The sequence below is a fragment of the Centruroides sculpturatus genome, unplaced genomic scaffold, assembly GCF_000671375.1.
Source record: "Centruroides sculpturatus isolate CEXI.00-Female unplaced genomic scaffold, Cexi_2.0 scaffold121, whole genome shotgun sequence".
NCBI lineage: Eukaryota > Metazoa > Arthropoda > Arachnida > Scorpiones > Buthidae > Centruroides > Centruroides sculpturatus.
The window spans coordinates 278,234-293,994 of NW_019384708.1; the positions used below are offsets into that span (position 1 = coordinate 278,234).

The following is a 15,761-nucleotide window of genomic DNA, read 5'->3' on the forward strand; positions in this document are numbered from 1 at the left end:
AAATATTTCGAAAATATCAATGTAGTCTATATCTTAAGGAACTACATAAACCTACATTGAATAATTGCTACCGTCAAACCGTTAAAAATTTCATCGTTTTTTTCTTTCGATCCTCTCTTAATAAAATAAATATTGTTTTATTTACGTATCATACTCTGTATAGATTCAAACCATTGTATTTTACAGATATTTGCGAAGGTTAAAAAACCCGGCAACGAGTTGCTTAACTTTCTCGGTATCATTTAAAACTGCGCGTGTGGTGCTATCTTTTATGATATATTATTTTAAAAAACCTTTTTATATTTTTAAATATCATAAAATGGTAAAAAGCTTAATTTTGAGGGTAGAAGTGAGTTTTAAAAAAAAACTGTAAATGCTAATAATGAGTAAAATCGTCATTAAGTTAACCCTACTTTGAGAAATGGGAGTTTCAAAGAGGGTGAACAAAATAGTGTCCCACACACGCTCTAACAAAAAATAATTTTAAATCATATATTTCGAGAGGTATTAAATAAATTAACATTTATTTAAAATAATGTATTAAATATATAACATTTATAAATCATTTATACAAAAATTTCACAAACACATTGGCATAATCAGATTCTAAATTTAAAATACAGTACAGTAATATAATAAAAATAATTATTTTCATTTATTACTCAATTACAAATTACAATAGTTTGTTAGGGTTAATGATGCCATTTATAATTGTCAAATACTGTAATCGCTTACTAAATGATTAAATCAAGCAAGATTATATTTAAAATTATGTACTAATTAATATTTGTAAATTTGAAATAATTATAAATTAATTAATTATAATAATTATTTTCGTTAAGTTGTTAATTAATTAATAAATGAGATTAATATGTTATCGCAAAATCTAAATAAAAATGACAAAATTATTATTGCCTTACTGTCCTTTAGTTTCTTAATATATATTTTTTGTCAACTTGAATATTAATTATTAATAGGACAATTGTCCTATTAATAATTAATATCCAAGTAAGACAGTAAAGGTGTAAAATTGTCCTATTAGTAATTAATATCCAAGTAAGACAGTAAAGGTGTAAAATTGTCCTATTAGTAATTAATATCCAAGTAAGACAGTAAAGGTGTAAAATTGTCCTATTAGTAATTAATATCCAAGTAAGACAGTAAGACAATAATAATTACTCAATATTTTAAAAATTCAGCAGCCGATATTCTGATGATTAAGAATATGCAAGATGAGAAACTGTCAACAGGTAGCTCAATTAAGAAAGTCTGTTTTCTTTAAGAACTATTTTCTCAATTCTTGCGTAAAAACTTAAAAACCAGTATAATTGTCCTATTAATAAGTAATGTTCAAGTTGACAAAAAATATATATTAAAAAAAAAGACAAAAGTTTCAGTATATGCAAATAGATTGTATAATACAGTATTTAGCCGTATATATAATAGCATACTAAAAATAAAATAAAAATGAGAAAATGAGCAAATCGTAAACATTGCGAAATTATTTTTTTTGTAGAAATTGTTGCTTAAATTATAGCGAGTTAAAATTGAATACATCTTTACTACACAAAAAAAATAAACCGTGATAATGGCGTGTGTATTTATGTCTCATAATCAGTACTTCCTTTGACATATTCACATTATTTATATCAAATGGGATTTACACGAAAAGTTTTAACGACACTCAAATGACGCATTTTACACGTCATCTTGAACAATAGGCAATATTAAAGTAGCCTCATTTTCATGAATAGGAAACTAATGAACGGTAAACGCTATAAAAGCGTTTACTGTTCATTAGTTTCCTATTCATTTTGAATTAAATATTGGTATACATTGTTTTGGGATGTTCAGGTAAATTTTTTATTTATTTACTTTTGAAACAAAAATCATTTTCTAATTACAGATTAACTTATACTTGTCTATAATATAATTCCAATTTCGATTTTTTAAATTATTATCTCAAGAATTTTTCTACATTCTTTTAAACTGAAAATACTTGGATAAATTTTTTCTATTGTCAAGATTTACAGAGCAAACTTAAAGGAGATTCTTTATTACACAATTCTTCTCAATTAGGTATAGTCATTCCAGACAACATAGGACTATTAAGGAAAATGACCAGAACTTCTGATCGAGTAGTGACATATGTGAAAACTGTATTGCAGTAAACAGTATTAAGGCAATTTTCTTCATTGCACGTAAATACATTAACACTAAATAACAATCTCGGAAAAAAGAAATAGAAAGTTTAAGGCTCTTTCGCTCATCTTGTCCAAATGTGTGGACAAGACTGGCATACCACATCTTGTTTGCCTATCCTTGACAAAACAAGTATTGTCTGTATTGTTCGTACCAGACTTATAGTGTGATATGTGGAAAGATCAAGATACACGTATGCCTCATAAATCAAGTTACAACTACGTACTGATATTAATAATGCACTCAGCACATTTTATTGTTTTTATAATTAAAGAATAAAATAGACGACTTACTCTTTTGCTGTTTATTCCGAGTAAAATGTTCTATGCATGCGAAACAACTTATAAATTTGCTTATATGGGCGAACCTACTACAACCTGCTATATTATTTTTCAGATACATTAATAGGCCCATGTTATCGATATATCCGTATTGTACAAAATGACTCTACTTCAAAAAGAAACTTCTGCATACTCTCCTAGAAGACCGATCCTATGGAAAAATTATAAATGGAAATATTTATCCAAGTATTTTCTAATTTTTAATTAATTAAAAACAACTCATGAAAAATTTAAACATATTTCACTGTTAATACATAATTATTTCGATTCTGCAGATATTCAACTTTTGAGAAATTAAACTATTTACATTATGGAATGTTTAACTTCATTAATTGATTATAAAGTTTATAATAGGCTAAATTATTATATTTTTTATATGACTCGAACGTAGATTGTCTCTCATCTTCGTTTCTCTCTTGTAAGTTAATAATTTGTGGTATTTGTTTTCTTTTATTTGAATTTGAACTAGAAAATAAGAATTGAAATTTTGAAACATCTTCAGAATGGATCAGAGACAATATGTAATTGCCAAATATAGAATTAACGTATTGACACTCGCATGCACTCTGTTCCTGTAAACATTTTACAATTGATTCTATTGTAGAACATATTGTGTAAAATAATAGAAATTCTGTATGTAGTAATAATTTGTTAATCCGTATTAATTAAATACTGCTGAATGAGATACTGTTTAGGTACAGTATTTTGTTCATGCGATGTTAAGAATACAAGAATTTCGTTAGTTTTAATTACTTAATTGCTTGATATACTAATTGCATGATGATGAATTATCACATTTATATATTTCAACTTTCAGTTTTATAGAACTGTGTCATTATAAACTTTGTTAACAGACAAAGTTTATAATAACACAAGTCTTGACAAAATGTACTGTATTTCTCAATCTTGAACTTCTTTTCCAAGTGTACTGTACACTGTGTAAGGTTATGATATATATACACAGTATTTAGAGATTGCATTGCCGGCGATCGGTTAAATATGTATTGGTAAATTTACCAGTAATTTGATTTTTTACCAGTAAATTCGATAAAAATACAGTAGAAAGACCCGTAAAATTTTTGAAGTCAAATATTTATTTATTACACTTTTGGATATATTTATATTTTTATATATTAACTAGCTACAAGATCCCGCTTCGCTGGGTTTTTATTTGTATGTAATAGTATAGTTTTATATATATATATATATAAAAGACTGTTTTTCTAAGTAATCTAGAATCTAGCTGCAAGGACCCGCTTCGCTGGGCAAAAAGTAACGATAGTGAAGATTAAGATAATTACATTATAGCTAATCTTACCCGTTTTCACAAAATGCAAGAATTAGGTCCCCCGTTTCCAGACTAATTAGAGAATTTTTACGTTTAGTCAAACGAACAAATTTCAACGTTTCTGGAACGTTTACAATCGTTCTATAATCGAACCAATTCGAATTTTATGTTCGAATTTAATTCGAACAAATTCGAAAAAATCGAACAAAACATTCGAAATAGAAAGCCACTTTCAACCACTTTCAGCCTCATATCTCCCGCACCCTTATAGCTATCGAGACGCAACCACCCCTATGCACGAATGGAGACTTGGGGCTACCACCACATACAAACACCATTCACGTGCGATGTGTAGTTTTGTCGAAAAAGTGAGATATAGGGACATACATGTCCATTTATATATATATATATAGATGACATAGAATCGTAGAATATTTTATTTAAATTGTAAAAACAGTTAAAATCATTTATATTTTAAATTATTATTTTACAATTCTTTACAATTTTTAAAGTATCATATTAAAACACAGCGTAACACCTAGTGCTCAATAGAGATTTTAGTTGAGCAACATTTTAGTTAACAAATTGGAACACATTTACTGTAGTTAATTTGAATGTGAACAATATGAATAGTTAATTTTGAATATGAGCACTCGCACTGGTCACTTTTAAATCAAAGTAACTAAAAAAATTACAGCATGTTCTATTTTTCAAGCAACAAAATTTTCTTTTTAAAATAGAAGAAAGGGAATTTATCTGGATACAGCTCACCAGTGATTTTTCAGTTGCCAACTCACCGTTGAGTCAGCAACTATCAATACAAACAGAGTCACAAGTGCGTTAATATTCGCATTTGTAGTCAAAATTTGAAAATTACCAGTAATTTACTAGTAAACTGGTAACTGGTTTTGAAAATTTAACGTTTTGTCGGTAATAAAAATGTCGATATAATTACCCTATATATACGAGATAAAAGAATCACGAGGAATAAAAATGCAAAGAAAAGCTAAAATAGGTATACAATTTTTTTTATGTAGTCGACATGTATGAATGTATGCAACTAATGAGGACGTAGAGATTTTCGAAATCCATTTTGTAACCACGTGGATGCTTGAGAAAAGTTCAAGATTGAGAGATAAACCACGTTTTGCCCAGCCAGACTTGTATTATCATAGTCTTTGTTTATAGGACTAGAAGTTAGAATATATAAATATGATAATTCACCAACATTCATTAAAAGTAATGAATTTCTTGTATTCCTTATATCATGTGGACGAGATACTGTGTGCTATCGGAATTATATTGAATACCACGTTTAATTTTATATAAGTAAAGTAATAATTTTAATTTATTAATCAAGCTTGTAATCTGTACATGAATTTTCTTACAACGTAAAATTATATACTGTATATAAATGTATGAATTTTTAATACTGTTCTTTGTTTAAGAGATACGATAATTATAACAATACTAGCAGGTGCTTCGGAAAGCTAAATGCTTTTAATGAAAGTCACTTAGCGTGCACGGGCGAAAGCCTGGGGCCGTTCGAGCTACCAAGCACGATAATTATAACAATACTAGCAGGTGGGCCCGGCGTTGCTCGGGCAATAGTAACGATAACTAAGATAAAGATTATTACGTTACAGTCAACCTTACCCGTTTTCACAGAATGCAAGAATTGGGTCCCATCGAAACCGAAACTAACATTTTATAAAGAAGTACTATAAAGAAGTACTCGGCTCTGACCGCCAAGATGAAATATTACTAAATCAATCAAGACCGGCAAGTACAGTACTTGAGCAATCTGCCGAGGTGAAAACTTTCTATGCTGAAATTGTCCCTATTTAGGTTACAAACGTAAAAAAAACCGGAAAATTCGATGTAGCCAGCCGTTGNTCGTGACGTACCCTATCTGTGTACCAAATTTCAACTTTCAACTCCTAACCGTTTGGCTCATATCCATAATGTATATAGAAGTTTTAATCCTGTCTCTCTCCCCCCGGGGAGAATTTCGAAAAATCCCTTCTTAGTGTGCGTTTTAGTGACGTACCCTATCTGTGTACCAAATTTCAACTTTCAACTCCTAACCGTTTGGGCTCTGCACTTATTATTATTATCATTATTATTATCAACCCGTGTCGATTATATATATAGATTAAAAAACGTATTAATAAAGTTGTTTATAATTATAATTATATTACTATTATATTCATGCGAAGAAAATGTGAAACTATTTTAATTGTATTTGAAAGATTCAGATTCGATTTCAGTTCTTCTAAAAACATTTTTTAATTGCTCAATTAATTAATTAAAATAAATGATAATTATTCATCTATGTTCAGAGATAAAGCAATGTAAGTTACTTTACTTACAATAGTTTTGATCAATTATTGTAAAACCAAAGCAATTAGTGTACAGATAAATATAATAAAATTAAAATAATCTGTATTTTAAATCTGTTTTTATTGTAGATACAATTAAAAAATTTCCTAATTCTAAGAAAATTTTATTAAAAACTATTTTAACTTTTAAGGCTTTAAAAAAGGCCAAACTACTATAAAATATTTAGTAGAATATTTTATAGTAGTTTGGATTTTTCCTTTCCTGCAGAGCCGAGGATAGTAAAGGTAGAACATGAAAATCTCCTTATACCCCTTCAAATTGCACCATGAATTAAATTATATCAGATATTATAAAGTAATCAATAAAAAGTTTATATTATCGATTTATTAATAGAAATATAAAAATCGAGAGAATATAGATCATGTAGTTTATGATATTTGTAGAAATTTGCATATAAATCATAATGCTTGAAAACACGATAATTCTCTAAAGACAAATTCTTGTGGTTATATTGATAGAACTTTGTTGAAAAATCGTCTTAATCTTTACAATAAAACTTTTTAAATTCACGACATTTTGTTTAGTGATTTTCTTGAAATTTATTTCATTTTTAAAAAAATTATATAAAAAGCATATTATGTCAAAGTTTATGTAGAATTACCAGAAATTCTAACAATAATAATAGAATGAAAAACAGAGATTTTTGAACTAAAAAAAAAATAGTAATTTTTAGATTTTCCATTGTAATTTTTGGCGTCATTGTTTCAATGACGCCAAAAATTTCAGAAAAACAATATAATCACATAGTGTAATTGTGCTTTATCCTTTTATGTGTTTTTTTTTAACATAAAAATCTACTTAGTTTTTATTTTCCATTATTTGAAAATATGTGATGTTCTGTACGTTCCAACATAATTATTATAGTTTTCTTTTTATAAATTTCAAAACCTTTGTATTTACGCAATAAATTAGTTATTGTTCTAAAATTAAGGAAATATAACTACTGTATCATAAAAAAAACAATGTTAAATGTCGATAATAGCATTTTTCTCGATAATTTCATTGTCCATTATAAATATTACATCATCATTTAGTTTAATTTTTATATTGTGAACAAAATATAGTTTAATATAACACTTTAAAAATCACTTCAGCAAATGCAGTAGTTTAAAAATTAATTTATTACATATTCGATAATTGTATGTTTAAAAGGATTGGTTCACAGTAAAAGTAAGATGGTATTATATATCTAATACTATATTTCGGTATAATTATTTAATTAATAAATATTATTTATATAACATTTTGAATTAATATTTATTAACTTATCCTCTTTGTGCTCTCTGAGCGGTAAGGAACCTAAAACCACAAAAAAAGAAAAAAAAAAACTAGGACATCGCGCGACTTTATTGTATCGCGATAGAATCAATGCGAAGCAGGAAAGAAAAAAGCGATTCCTGCACCTGTTAGGCACAGAAGAGGCAATTCTTGTACAGTATTTGACGGACGCGGACCGGTGAACTTTGCACTTAACGCCAAAAGGCTATCCTTGTACCTGAAGGGCAAGGGAGACACGATCTTTGCACTGGCCAGGTACGAAGAGACGGTCCAAGAACAAAACAATTCATGGCAATTGCTTTGTTCTTGTGTTTTGTTCGTTTTTCATTCCTATTTTCCATTAGTCGCAAGCAATACTAATTTTATTTTTGACTCCTAGTCCTAAATTCCAATTAATGGAAAATGGCATAGTTTAATCAAAATCGATCGAACAGATTTTGAGAAGAAATGCAATCCTGCAAACCACATAGCAAACGCTTCGCAAACGCTCCGCCTCAATTAACATTTATTAGTTGTTAAATCGCCTACAATTATAATTGCACTATATATAACTTCACAACTTTACATTCTAAATTTATTAATTAAAACTTTATAATTTACGCGGTTATATATGTTTAATTAGTTCTAATAAATATGGTATAAGGTTTACTTAATAATTATAACAAGAATATTTGTTATTACGTGTATATTGACAGTGGTATATCCTTAAGGGTCGATTAAATCGACCCTTAAGGTCCGTGACATAAGGGGTCCAGACCAGGCGTGGGCACTGCTTCTATGGAACAGTATAAATATGAAAATTTTTAAATTATGTAATAAAAATATTAATAGTTTTAGTGTTTGTTTTGACTAGAAACGATTAATTTTAAATAAACGTATACGTCTACTATTTATTTTGAACAGTTTTTACTGTTTATTTTTTTCCGATAACACTTATCTTTTTGCAACGGTGCAAAAAGATAAGTGTAACTCTGGACTATTGCCAAATTCAATTCAATTCAATTCAATTTATTTACGGAGGCATAAATGCATACCTTGGCTCCGCTATGAGCACTACCAAGGAAATAAAATACAGGAAATGTAAACAAACAACAGTATGTACTGTACATTGTAGATTCCATGCAGAACTTTAAGTTAATGGATAAAATCCATAAAATTATAATTAAATAAAATTAAATTATACTATACGACTATTGCCAAAGCTAAGAAACCTTTTAATACATTTATTATTATAATATATAATAATAATTTTGTAAGTGTAATTAATTAAGTTTATAACATGTTACGCCTACCTTCGGACTATACGTTGTCACAAATTATTTATTAGGGTTTAGCGTTTCATAGCTTTCACTGTTCCAAAGTTAAGGTAAACTTTACTATAGTTAATCCATTATCCTGGAGAAAAGCGAGTCTAGAAGATTGTGTCTTTCTAGGATAAAATAATTTTATGAATTATTTTATCTAAAAACGATGTTAATTAAATTATTGCATTTAATGTTGTGTCTTCGAAAATTATGTCTTTAAAATAGGGTATTTATTATATAAAGAATATTATTATAAAAATTATTTTAAAAACAAGGAAAAACGAAGTAATTTTTATAGGAAATTATCTAACTTTACGTGAAATGTAATTATTTTTCAGTACAAATATAGAACATTAAAAAATAAAAAACTTATTTTTCATTTAACTGTCCGTTTTATGACGGGGAGAATACAAATGTTGATGTGTTTTTATCGCTTGTTGTTAATTGCTAATGTGATGATTTTATAGACGATTTTAATATCTATTGTGTTGTATGCAGAAAAATATAAGCATCTTTTATATAAAATAATTTTAAAAATTACTTTTAAAATTTATTAGATAAAATAATTAATTTTTAAATTATTTTATCTAATAAATCTTAAAACTATAAAATCATCACATTAGTAATTAACAACAAGCGATAAAAACACATCAACATTTGTATTCTCCCTGTCATAAAACGGACAGTTGAATGAAAAATAATTTTTTTTATTTTTTAATATGTTCTATATTTGTACTGAAAAAGAATTACATTTCACGTAAAGTTAGACAGATTAATTTCCTATAAAAATTTCTTCGTTTTTCCTTGTTTTTAAAATAATTTTTATAATAATGTTATTTATATAATAAATTCCCTATTGTAAAGATATAATTTTCGAAGACACAACATTAAATGCAATAATTGACTTAACATTGTTTTTTCGTAATTTATTTTGACTAAAATTAATTTCAATTACAGAACGTATCGATTGTAAGATCAACAGTCGGTGAAATACTGCATCACAGCAAAATGTTTACTAAGGCTTAACTGCATTTTTTAGTTTAGATCACAGATTAAAACAATGTAACACAATACAGTACTTTCATGATCTTTCGTATCATAGGATCAGTTTTCCTGACCTTTAAATATAATTGCGTCAAAGAAGTTTTTTTTCATTGTAGCCTACACGGTCACTACCAGTGTGAAGCGTGTATAGCTATGTTTTAAATGCTATACAATCGATTCATGGCTGCGATTTAATGGAGAATAATAACTTTGATAGTGATAATGTACTAATTAGCATCTCATTTTTTTTCAAATCTGATGTTTTGATTTCCTATAGTTTATCTACAAGTATTTTAGCAATATCTTTCTAATTCATCAATAAACTAAAAAGTAATAGTTTTTTCAACTTGTACTTTTGCCTGATTCGTTATTTAGAGTATAAACAATAAGCGAAAATCGATATCAGATATTACTAAATTTCACCAATCTTAAATTCAGCTTACGCATTTCATTAAAAAGCTTTATAATAGAATCTATTTCTTCGATCTTATCAAATTTTATAGTTAATATTTCCTTAAAATAAGAAAATTATAGATATATATTTCAATAAGGAAAAATAAGAGGAAAAATAATAATAAAGTACTTTATTGCGTGTTAACGTCGAAAGTTAATTTAGGATATATAATAATTATTTACTTTTGTTAAATGCTTATAAATTTTTTTAAAAAATTGTAAACTCCATTCGTTTATTCAGTTTAATTTAAAATGAAAAAATATTTTCTGATTTCTTATTTTCTATGCTGTTATCAAATAACACAGGAAAGTCTTGTAATGATCTTAAATTTTCACTTTCCCGGCTGTTATAACATAATATCGTAATTGTCTCACAGTTGATCTTCCATGTTTTGAGACTTCCTGAATTCAAAAAAGTCAAAAAATTGATGCTTGGATATGAATGTATGTATGCATGTATGTGTGCATGTATGTGTGCATTTATGTGTGCATGTATGTGTGCGTGTTGACGTTTATTTTGTTTAACCCGTTGAGTGACCACGATACAACCATTGCTTTTATAATATGTTATCGACGAACGCACGTTCCGCACCTATCCAGTGATTCATGATTACTAAATGCTATACTCTTGACAACACAGAGTCGACGAGCAAACTAGCGCCATTCCACGAGTACCCGGGAAAATCGATTTTGAAAATCTTCCATTTCTCTGCCCCACTTTATATTATAATAATTAATGTTTTTGTAAAGAATTATAAATTGAACTTTGCGAAATGACGAGAAACGCTGGGACTCCCAAGACGTCAACAGTAGAACTTTCTAGTCTATACTAATATTATAAAGAGGTAATGTTTGTAAGTTTGGATGTAGCGGGTAATCTCCGAAACTACTCATCCAATTTCAAAAATTCTTTCACCAATATTTAGAATGGAACTTCAGGGTGGACATAGGTTGTATATTATTCCGTTAAACATTCATATAAATTAAAAGATATAATCTAGGTTAAGGCTTTTATGTCCAAGAGATGGCGCTAGAGTGCGACGCCCTAAGTTTGCTTTTCTGTGAGGCATTACGCTTTNCAGAACGTATCGATTGTAAGATCAACAGTCGGTGAAATACTGCATCACAGCAAAATGTTTACTAAGACTTAACTGCATTCTTTAGTTTAGATCACAGATTAAAACAATGTAACACAATACAGTACTTTCATGATCTTTTGTATCATAGGATCAGTTTTCCTGACCTTTAAATATAATTGCGTCAAAGAAGTTTTTTTTCATTGTAGCCTACACGGTCACTACCAGTGTGAAGCGTGTATAGCTATGTTTTAAATGCTATACAATCGATTCATGGCTGCGATTTAATGGAGAATAATAACTTTGATAGTGATAATGTACTAATTAGCATCTCATTTTTTTTCAAATCTGATGTTTTGATTTCCTATAGTTTATCTACAAGTATTTTAGCAGTATATTTCTAATTCATCAATAAACTAAAAAGTAATAGTTTTTTCAACTTGTACTTTTGCCTGATTCGTTATTTAGAGTATAAACAATAAGCGAAAATCGATATCAGATATTACTAAATTTCACCAATCTTAAATTCAGCTTACGCATTTCATTAAAAAGCTTTATAATAGAATCTATTTCTTCGATCTTATCAAATTTTATAGTTAATATTTCCTTAAAATAAGAAAATTATAGATATATATTTCAATAAGGAAAAATAAGAGGAAAAATAATAATAAAGTACTTTATTGCGTGTTAACGTCGAAAGTTAATTTAGGATATATAATAATTATTTACTTTTGTTAAATGCTTATAAATTTTTTTAAAAAATTGTAAACTCCATTCGTTTATTCAGTTTAATTTAAAATGAAAAAATATTTTCTGATTTCTTATTTTCTATGCTGTTATCAAATAACACAGGAAAGTCTTGTAATGATCTTAAATTTTCACTTTCCCGGCTGTTATAACATAATATCGTAATTGTCTCACAGTTGATCTTCCATGTTTTGAGACTTCCTGAATTCAAAAAAGTCAAAAAATTGATGCTTGGATATGAATGTATGTATGCATGTATGTGTGCATGTATGTGTGCATTTATGTGTGCATGTATGTGTGCGTGTTGACGTTTATTTTGTTTAACCCGTTGAGTGACCACGATACAACCATTGCTTTTATAATATGTTATCGACGAACGCACGTTCCGCACCTATCCAGTGATTCATGATTACTAAATGCTATACTCTTGACAACACAGAGTCGACGAGCAAACTAGCGCCATTCCACGAGTACCCGGGAAAATCGATTTTGAAAATCTTCCATTTCTCTGCCCCACTTTATATTATAATAATTAATGTTTTTGTAAAGAATTATAAATTGAACTTTGCGAAATGACGAGAAACGCTGGGACTCCCAAGACGTCAACAGTAGAACTTTCTAGTCTATACTAATATTATAAAGAGGTAATGTTTGTAAGTTTGGATGTAGCGGGTAATCTCCGAAACTACTCATCCAATTTCAAAAATTCTTTCACCAATATTTAGAATGGAACTTCAGGGTGGACATAGGTTGTATATTATTCCGTTAAACATTCATATAAATTAAAAGATATAATCTAGGTTAAGGCTTTTATGTCCAAGAGATGGCGCTAGAGTGCGACGCCCTAAGTTTGCTTTTCTGTGAGGCATTATGCTTTTCTGTGAAAATGAACTAAAGCAGATCATCTTCTATCTATCTATATAAATAAAAATGTAATGTTCGTTTGTTCCTACCGATTCCTTTGAAATTTTGACACAACGCTGCATTATTCTTCTTCTTCTTTCTTTCCTATTAATATGGAGACTCTAGCCTACTGGCTTTTTCTCCGAATCACTCCGCCTTGAAATTAGGTAAAGCGGTTGGTACGGTGAACAAAACGCTCCAAGATTTCGATATGTTGGCGAGGAGGAAGGTCGGTATGAGGCCAGTATATCGGAGTTAAGGTACGGACGATCGTGAGGTCCAAGGTTAAAAGGCGGCTTAGCTCTTGGCGGGCCCGTGTGTATTGCGGGCAGACAAGCCAATAGTGTACGGAAGTTTCTGGCGAGCCACAGTGGGGGCAATCTGGCGAGGCGCATTGGCGTCGAGGATAGAGGAAGTTGTTCAGGGGGGCCGTATCTGTTCGAAGTCTAGCCAATAGGGTTTCTGTGAGGCGAGACGAGGCGTGATGGTATATCCAAGGGGCGAAAGGTCGGAGATGGTCGCGACCTTTTTCCCGAAGAATGGTAGACCAGGTATCGGTGTAGTTGCGGATGATCGATTCCCGCATCTGGTGTATGAGGTCACGTGCCATGAGAGGTCTCCACCAGGAGCCGATGGGAGTGTCATGGCTAGCGGCTTAGTCTGCCTCTTCATTTATGTGGATGCCAACGTGACCAGGGATCCACCCGATTTCAAAGGGTGTTGGGTGAGAGCTGATGGTTGCAGCTAGGTCAATAATAACCACTGGAGAGGGAAAATTAACGTTGGCGACTGCCTGGAGAACTGATTTGCCATCCGAGACAATGGCCGTCGGAGTGTTAAGACGGGCGCTGAGATTAACTGGCCGTTGGATGCCGAGAGCCTCCGCACCGAAGACGCTGCAGCTCATGTGTAGTGACCAAGTTTCCTTGGCCGTATGAGCCGGAAGAACCACACCAAAGGCCGTCCGTAGGTGTGATTTTGAGGCATCTGCCCCAATGAGAATCCAACCCTGCCAGATGGTGGAAAGTAAATGATTAAAAAGGGCATTCAAGGCTGCCGGAGGTTGGCTGGAAGCATTTGGAAAGTCGTCAAGAAGAATTCTAGATTGGATGTTTACGGGGCTCGGGAGTACGTGTTTTTGCCGATATAGGTGAGAGATGGGTAGACCTTCCTGACGAATCAGCGAGAGAACCTAACGGGACCTGGAAAGGGCGCCAGTGGTAGTAGTCTAGACTGGAGGCTATGCTGAAAATTTTGTAGAGAGGGCTATAGTGGCCTTTTGAGAGGTGAGTGATGGCGTGCGATATAGCTTTCTGACGCAGTCTATACTGGAGTGGAATATAGCCGGACTCGGCATATAAAGATAAGAGCGGAGTAGACTTGGGCACACCCAAGGCTGCGCGAAGGGCTTCGTGAATGGGTTTTTCGATGCGACGGATAGTGGTTGGGGGTACCTTCCAGGAGAGGAGCGCCAAATTCCGCCATCGGGCTAAGGACGGTATAGATTAAGCGGAGGAGGTCGGCTCTCCTGGCACCGTTACTACGAGAAGCAAAAAATTTGAGGAGGGAACCAGCACGAATCACTTTGGTCATTAAGAAAGTCTCGTGGGCCTGCCAAGTGAAGTTATGCGAAAAATGAAGACCGAGGATGCAGAAAGAAGGGCGCTGAGGGATATTACCTGAGTTAAGAGACAAAGTNATATAGCTTTCTGACGCAGTCTATACTGGAGTGGAATATAGCCGGACTCGGCATATAAAGATAAGAGCGGAGTAGACTTGGGCACACCCAAGGCTGCGCGAAGGGCTTCGTGAATGGGTTTTTCGATGCGACGGATAGTGGTTGGGGGGAACCTTCCAGGAGAGGAGCGCCAAATTCCGCCATCGGTCTAAGGACGGTATAGATTAAGCGGAGGAGGTCGGCTCTCCTGGCACCGTTACTACGAGAAGCAAAAATTTGAGGAGGGAACCAGCACGAGTCACTTTGGTTATTAAGAAAGTCTCGTGGGCCTGCCAAGTGAAGTTATGCGAAAAATGAAGACCGAGGATGCAGAAAGAAGGGCGCTGAGGGATATTACCTGAGTTAAGAGACAAAGTAAGTGGAGGGCGGTGGAGTTCGGCAGAAAAATCGACGGAAGCGCTTTTAGTGGCGGAAAAGGATAAACTCCATGTGGTTGCCCAATGTTCAAGGAGCACGTGTTTTTATATAATACTAGTAGTTCGGGACGCCCCCTAGTGGGCGTTCTTTACAAATTTCCATGAGGCACAGTTCCTTTGACTTTTTTGTTTCTATCAATAATTCAATATGCTCTACAGCTCTGTTAAAATCCGAATGGTAAGATTTATCCTCCAAATGAAGAGGTGGCGACCCTCCAAACCGTAGACCCCTGTACAGTAGAACCTCGAAAACTCGGCTCTCGATAGCCCGGCACTCCGGATAACTCGGCCACACCCTGGCAGGGCAAAAAAATTCTTAGTTAATTAATTTTCATTATAGACAGCTTTATGCCTCATAAAGTATTTTTCTGAGGTCTGTCTTATCAGGTAAATTACTGTGCACAGCGTATTCATTAATTTTCATTTTCATGTAGTAAAGGCTCTATGCCTTCAGAAAGGACGTACTTTTCCTTTGTTTAAGGGTATTTGGGCAGTTTATTCTCTGTTATATTCTCAAGTAAACAATACATACAAGTACAGTACAGTATTTTCTGAGGAAACACTCGTA

The 15,761-nt window shown here is 31.6% G+C and overlaps 2 protein-coding genes across 2 annotated transcripts in view; one reads left to right on the forward strand and one right to left on the reverse strand.

The window, feature by feature from the left end:
- Positions 1-2,698, reverse strand: part of LOC111627736 (patched domain-containing protein 3-like) — a 35,694-nt gene extending 32,996 nt beyond the window's left edge. Inside the window, exon 1 of the mRNA XM_023371360.1 lies at positions 2,496-2,698. The gene's annotated coding sequence lies outside the window, so the exon portion shown is untranslated. The remainder of the gene's footprint in view (positions 1-2,495) is intronic.
- LOC111627735 (patched domain-containing protein 3-like) overlaps positions 1,825-15,761 on the forward strand; it is a 25,564-nt gene continuing 11,627 nt past the window's right edge. Inside the window, exon 1 of the mRNA XM_023371359.1 lies at positions 1,825-1,854. The gene's annotated coding sequence lies outside the window, so the exon portion shown is untranslated. The remainder of the gene's footprint in view (positions 1,855-15,761) is intronic.